A 7,091-nucleotide genomic window follows, 5' to 3' on the forward strand; every position below is an offset into this window, starting at 1 on the left:
ATTAACTTATATGTTATCAGATTGTACCAGTCTGGCCATTTTTACAGATGCTGACACACAGTTAGCCAAGCCAACACATAGCTTTATAGCTTCACTAAACTTTTCCACACATCATCGATCTCTGTAGCTCCTTTTTGTGACTATTCATGTAGTTTCAGATTGCTCATGTCTAACAAATTGTTAACTGGTTGTTCGTCTTTGCTGATATGGTAAATTGTGGTTATCTCAACAAGCATCCATGTTAGTGGCAGCTTGGTTACCACAAACAGCACTGGTGCTAAGGAATCCCCTTGAAAGATTTCTCTTCTAATTTGAACCTCATCAATGAGTCCCTTCCAGGTAGAGTCTAGTGCTCCAGTTAAACATAGATTGCTGCAGAAAGGAAATGATCTGTGGATGAACCATGGACATTTTCAGTGTCTCAGTGATCCTTGATCGTGAGACACTGTTGGATGCTCTCTGGTAGAAAAAAGTTAGCCATTGTGTGGGTAGACTTCCTTTGTTTTCAATCTTCTGTGGTCCTCCTGTTTAGCCAGTGCTGCCTTTTTGCTCAGGAACCGGCATTCCATTGTGAGCTAGCACTATCCAGATCGTCTTTCACAGAATTATTGTTAGAAGTTTTGCCTGTTCCATTTTTTGTTTTTGTTTGTTTTTTCCCATCAATCAGATGAAAGACTTTCTTAGGGTCTCTGATTAAGTGATTGTTCGCTCAATACTAATAACTTTGTGCTGAAATCTTTCAAGTCCATGACACTAAGCAATCAGTTTCTCTTTACACTGTTCCTTCCTAACTCTCACATCCTTTCGTTCAGCTTATATTTCGTCTCCAAGGCTGCTGTTTTTTTCTTTTCAAATGATTTTTCTCATATTAATCCAGTAGGCTGGTATCTCAATGAAAAAGCATACTTTTCTGCTTTAATCTTCATTTTGATGGAGGTTCTTGAAGATAGGAAGTTTTTCAATGGTTCATATGTTCAGATGGTTTGATGTTAAACCAATGAGCTGCTACTATTACTGTAGCATAAATTATATAATTATACTGGCTAACCCTTGTAGGTTTTTTCTCCAGTTTCCTTGAGCACTTCATTAAGTACTTGCATTATATCATCCAGTGCATGATAGTCTACAAATTTCAGTTGGTAGTGCTGGTGCTCAATGTCTTTTACACTCTGCATGATCTCAATCAACAAATCCTTCATATTTTCTGTATTTTCTTCAGATGCTCTTTCACTCATATTTGTCCTCCAATTTTCTTCCATTTCTGCTTTCTGTTTATCCTATGTCACTGCTCCCACCAAAATGTTTGTACACAGTTCTACATGAATAATCTCCTTTTCAGGCTTTCAATCTTCATTTGTGTAAATTCTCCTCTTTGGAATAAAGCTCTCAGTTGTGTAATGAGTCTATGCTCGGTCATTTCTTTCTTGGTGTTGTCATTTCTCTCCTTCCAGTGTTGGATCATTTTCTGTGCTCCAGACTCTCTCTTCTGGTTTTGCTAAAAGACAATCGCAGATCACTTCTTCGTTTATAAGACAAATCTTTTTCACTTTGTTATCAGAAATGATCTCTGGTTGTTTGGACAGTTGCATGATTCATGAGGTTGCCCACCTCCACACAAAACACTCTGCTAAGGAGGAGGCTGTCATCCAGACACGGTCTTCTGAGCCCAACTTTAGAGGTAATTGATAATTAGTATGAATGCCATATTCTCCAACTGGTTTGGGTTGACAGGCTATATATACCCTGTTGCATGGAAATCCAAAATTTCTAGGCCTCAGAGGTTTCTTCCTCTTCTAGAATTCTAGATATTTTAATAGGGATCAATCCAATAAGATACTAAAGATACCACATTCTGTAGTTTTTGTAGAGTATTTATAGAATTGTCCAGATCCCATGCTGGTGTGCATCAGCCATAGCTCCACAGGCATCAATGGGCCAAATCTCCTGCTGCTGTTAATCAGCTGTAGCTCTATTGAAGTTAATGGGACAGATGAAAGAGATATTAGGCTCTAGAGAAACAGCAAGGGTGACTCTATATCCTGGTGGTTAGGGCATTCACCTCCAGATGCAGGAGGTCGAGTATCCAGTCCCTCTGCTCCAAAGCTTTTTTCATTATTTAACCACAGTGGAACAGCTTCAGCAGGAGAGAATGAGGGAGCACTATGTCCACCTATTCCAATATCATAGCTGAACAGTGTTTCTGTGAGTACCAGTGGGACCTTATCCTGGGATTTAGGGAACTAAAGGAGTAGTTTGGTGCCAAAGTCCTTTTCTGTATCTAGCCTATTTTTGCCTATTTTAAACACAGATTTTATAGGATGTAGTAGGCCTCTTTACATTCATCCTACTGATCAGATGATCTCCATAGGCTGTTTCAATTTATTTGTGTGTTAATTTTTTTTATTTACAGTCTGACAGGTCAGTTTTCCTGAGTAAGGATCCACGGGAAATCAAACTGAAGTGACTGAATTTATTCTCTTAGGACTTTCCAATGACCCACAGATGCAGATTTACCTCTTCTTGGTGTTTTTAGTTGTCTACCTAATCGTGCTTTTGGCAAACATGATGATCATGCTGGTGATAAGGGCAGATCCTCACCTTCACACCCCAATGTATTTCTCCCTGTCTTATTTATCCTTTGTTGATATCTGCTATTCCACTGTACCTAAGATGTTGGTGCATTTCCTAGAGAGCACAAATCTATTTCTGTCAATTGCTGCATTGCACAGATGTTCTTCATTTTGCAGCTGGCTACTACTAAAATTTTTATTCTCTCAGCGATGGCTTATGACCGCTACGCTGTCATCTGTGACCCATTGCATTACATGGAGAGAATGAGCAAAGGGATCTCTATTCAGCTGGTGAGTGGGGCATGGGCAATAAGTTTCTTCCATGCCCTGCTTCACACTGTTTTTACCTTCAAGTTGCATTTCTGTGTGCCCAATCAAATCAACCATTTCAGCTGGGAGCTCCCTCCTCTGTTACAATTGGCCTGCACTGAGACCCTCGCCAGTCAAATGGTGCTTCTTACTTCTGTTCTGATATTTGGCTCAAGCTCCTTCCTCCTTACCCTGATCTCCTACATTCACATCATCTCCACCATCCTGAGGATACTCTCTGCAGAGGGCAGACGTAAAGCCTTTTCCACCTACAGCTCCCACCTGATTGTGATTGGCTTATTTTTCCTGACAGGTTTTGTCCAGTACACATAACCCAGCTTGGTCTCTATGATTCTGGATGAAATGTTCTCCATCAAGTACAGCATCTTGACCCACAGGTTAAACCTCATCAGCTACAGCCTGAAAAACAAGGAGGTGAAAACAGCTATAGACAAAATGTTTCAGAAATTCAAATTTCTCAAGTAGTGTCGATCTTTTTAAAATAAAATAAAATAAAATAAAGGGGAATTGAATTGTGGAAAACGTCTGTTTTGGAGAGTCTCAGTTCAGGTATCTGAAGCTTTGGGCCAAAGCCTCAGCTGCTCTTAATCAGAGTGGTTCCATTAAACTCAGCAGGCCACATCCCCATTGCATAGAAGAGACACTGGAGCAAGGGAGACAGGATCCTGGGTCTCCATGTAGGTTGCATGCTAGAAGCACCAGAATCTAGAGACATTCATGTACATTTTCTTTCTTTCTTTCTTTCTTTCTTTCTTTCTTTCTTTCTTTAATACAGCTATGGCCAATTTGTACCACTTGAGGATATGGCCAGTTCTATGAAAAAACCAGCTGTGTCTATTGTATTATGTAGTTCTTCTAGAGTATTTTGTTGAAAACCCTATTTAATATCTGTAATATCTTATAAGATTCATCCCTATTAATGTCTCTGTCTCCAATAATATCAGTAATTAATAATGAGTGTGATCACACAAAGAAAGTAAAACTCTATTAGGCGAGATTGAGAAGGACACATATCAGGTATCCCATATCACAGTGGTTAGGGCACCCACGTGGGAGGAAGCAGATCCCTTTTTAAAATCTTTCTTCTTATTAGGCATTTGAAGAGGGTCTCCTACATCCCTAACTGCCAGGATACAATCTGAGGGGTTTTCTCCACCTAATTCCTTCTTCTCTTCTCCCATCTCTTGCCATGGTTTCTTGCCACCTTAAGTGAGGTTAGAGGCTTCCAAGCTGAGAATTCCAAGGTGAAGACGGTGTCTTCCCTCAGAGGAGACAGAGACTGAACTCCTGTGACAGCTGCAGTATTTAGAACACAACCCTCTGCTTGGCCTTTCCCATTGGCTAAGGAACCATCTGTCATGCTGGCTTTTTTTAATCCCATTCTTAGGTGTCTATGTCTCCACTTTTACCGTGTAGTGAGCCTGGCTGCCCAACTCAGGCTCTAGGAACCAAATGATGACAAAAATAACCTAAAAATTATCCACTGCAATGCTCAGCATTAGAACAGCTACGTTCCTTTGTGAATCTAATTCTGGATGTAAATTGACATAGCACCATTATATCAATGGAACTAGATGGATTTAAATGAACTGGGAATCTTGCCCATAGTGTCCATATTCTAAATTGATTTTACATACCTCAGATTTCCCTCACCATTCAGTTGGAAAGACCAGTGTATCATTGAGTTTCCACTTAAATCCTAAACATAATAGAAAGTGGTGCTGGCTCTATGCACCCCAGTGAAATTCACCCTTAGATGCAGCATCACAGCTGGTGGAAGGCAACATAACTCCACTGAAAGAAACAGGGCTATACCAATATTTGTCAGCTGAGGACTTTGCCTCGGAGAATAAAGTTATGATTCAGAATCCACCTTTTGTCAAAGCTGGACTTGCAGAGATATCATGTCAGGTAAATGAAGAGCCAACCAGCAGGCTGGGATTTTCAAAAGAGGTTAGGCAAGTTAGGTGCCCTACTCCTATTGAATGGGAAAATGACAGTCCTAGTGACATGCTCAAGGTCAGTCAGAAAGTTGGTGGAGATGAAGATATTGAAGTCTGATCTCTTCCATCCATGTTTCTGCCTTGGATCATACGATCATCCATGTATCTGCTGGTAGTCCCATATCTCTTTCCATCTAAAACTAGGAATAACAGAATGCAGGCCCTGTCCCCATTAAGAAAGATACCACCCTCTCCTACTGGTTTCACAGGGAGAATTTCTTCTCTCACATTCTTCTCAAAAAATGAATAGAATTGGTTGAAAATGGGAATATTTTCATGAAAAAAAATCATGTCCCTCTTTCTCATCAAAATTCACGACTTTTATAACCATCTCATTGTATAGAAAATAGCATGATTTAGCTACTCTCACCTCCTGCTTTTGCAAGGTGTCACTCTGTTAGACTGTAATTTCTTTAGAACAGGAGTGATGACCATTTCTAGATGTGTTAATTCTGGTCAAAAGTTTTTCCCATGTTTGGAAAATAAAATTTGAAAGTGTTGTTTCGTCAAGATAGAAATTTTCTATGGGAAAATCTGAATTTTGAAGAAACACATTTTTCTTTTCTTGGGGAGGGGAGAGGATTCCATTTCAATTTGATGTTTCAAAATGAAAAGAAATTTTGTTTCAAAATGTCCAATTGAAATGAACATTTTCATTTTGAATAGACATTTTCACTTAAATTGATATTAAAATGAGTCCTTTCAAGGTCATTGTAAATTAAAGTATTAATTCAACATGAAAGTTTTCATTAGAAATGGACACTTGAAGAGGAAATATTTTGTTACAATCAAATTTAAAGATGAAATGTTTAGACATTTCTGCAGCTAAATGTTTTAGAATTTTTCATCTCATAAAATTTTGACATTTCATCTTTTTGAACCCTCTTTGGAGTAAACAAAATATCAAAATACAGAGCTTCCTGGGTGATGGAAATTTCTGTATCGTCTCTAATATTTGTACACTGCCAAGCATAACAAGGAACTGATTTCATAGTTCAAAGGCCAGAAGGGACCACTGTGATCCCCTAGTCTGACCTCTTATATCACAACGGCCAAGTGTATTTATTTATATATAAATATATAAAAGAAAGAAGTGGTTTCTCCAGTGTCTCAGTCTATTATATTTAAGCTCTCTGGGTCATAGACACTCTTTAATTTCATTTTAAGCACTGAGGCTAGTATTTTTTTGGAGCTTAATGGATGATTGATGGTAATAACCTTCTGTAATTTGGGGAAAAGAACCTCACAGATGGACTGCAGAGTTTAATACATGTTGTAATAATTTGGCCTACAAACTTACCCTCATTATGAGCTCAACTGTGAAAAGTATGTGACAGTTCATCAGATGTCACAATAGCCTCTAATAGCAAATGGTGATGGAAAAAGGAAAAAAAACAGAGGTGGCCAACCTGAGCATGAGAGGGAGCCAGAATTTACCAATGTCCATTGCCAAAGAGCCACAGTAATACATCGCAACACCCCCATTAGCTCCCCTGTTCCCACTCCCAGTGCCTCCCACCCACTAGCAGCCCCTCCCAATCAGCACCTCCCCTCACCTCCCGATCAGCTGTTTCATGGCATGCAAGAGGCTCAGTGGGTGAAGGGGAGAGGGAGGAGTGAGGGCATAGTAGGCTCGGGGAGGAGGCAGGAGGGGGTGGAGTGGGGGCAGAGACAGGGGCTGAGCAGTGACCGCCCCCCAGCACATTGGAAAGTTGGCACCTGTAGCTGCAGCCCTGGACTCGGTGCCTATGCAAGGAGCAGCATATTAACTTCTGAAGAGCCTCATGTTGCTCTGGAGGCACAGATTGGCCTCTATAGGGAAGGAGAAAGAGAGACTGAATAGTCCAAAGGAAAAAGTTTCCTGATAGAATTCACAATGTGTGCTAATATCATGCCTCATAAATAAGGCAGTGAGATGCAGAAGAATCAGTGAACCAAAATCAGTGTATTAAACCAGACCTTATGGGTGAGCAAAGTAATGAAGGGATGGGCGACTGCACCCATCAGTCCCTTTAGGGATTCTTAAAGAAAGAGATTTTGGCTAGAAAAGTTGGCTACTGGAGTGAGTGTCACCATCATTGCTGACATGCCCACCGTTTCCTGGGACCCTAGAATTTCTTCATCCTAATCCTGAGAGATGTCCTGACCAGACTGGTCCAGAGAGAGGGAGGAAGATGACACCATGGGT

General features: G+C 40.3%; 1 pseudogene; it reads left to right on the forward strand.

Annotated features, from left to right (window-relative positions):
- Window positions 1-403: 403 nt before the first annotated feature.
- LOC115643764 lies at window positions 404-3,365 on the forward strand (annotated as a pseudogene).
- Window positions 3,366-7,091: the final 3,726 nt, after the last annotated feature.

Source organism: Gopherus evgoodei, unplaced genomic scaffold (genome assembly GCF_007399415.2).
Source record: "Gopherus evgoodei ecotype Sinaloan lineage unplaced genomic scaffold, rGopEvg1_v1.p scaffold_70_arrow_ctg1, whole genome shotgun sequence".
NCBI classification, from domain to species: domain Eukaryota; kingdom Metazoa; phylum Chordata; order Testudines; family Testudinidae; genus Gopherus; species Gopherus evgoodei.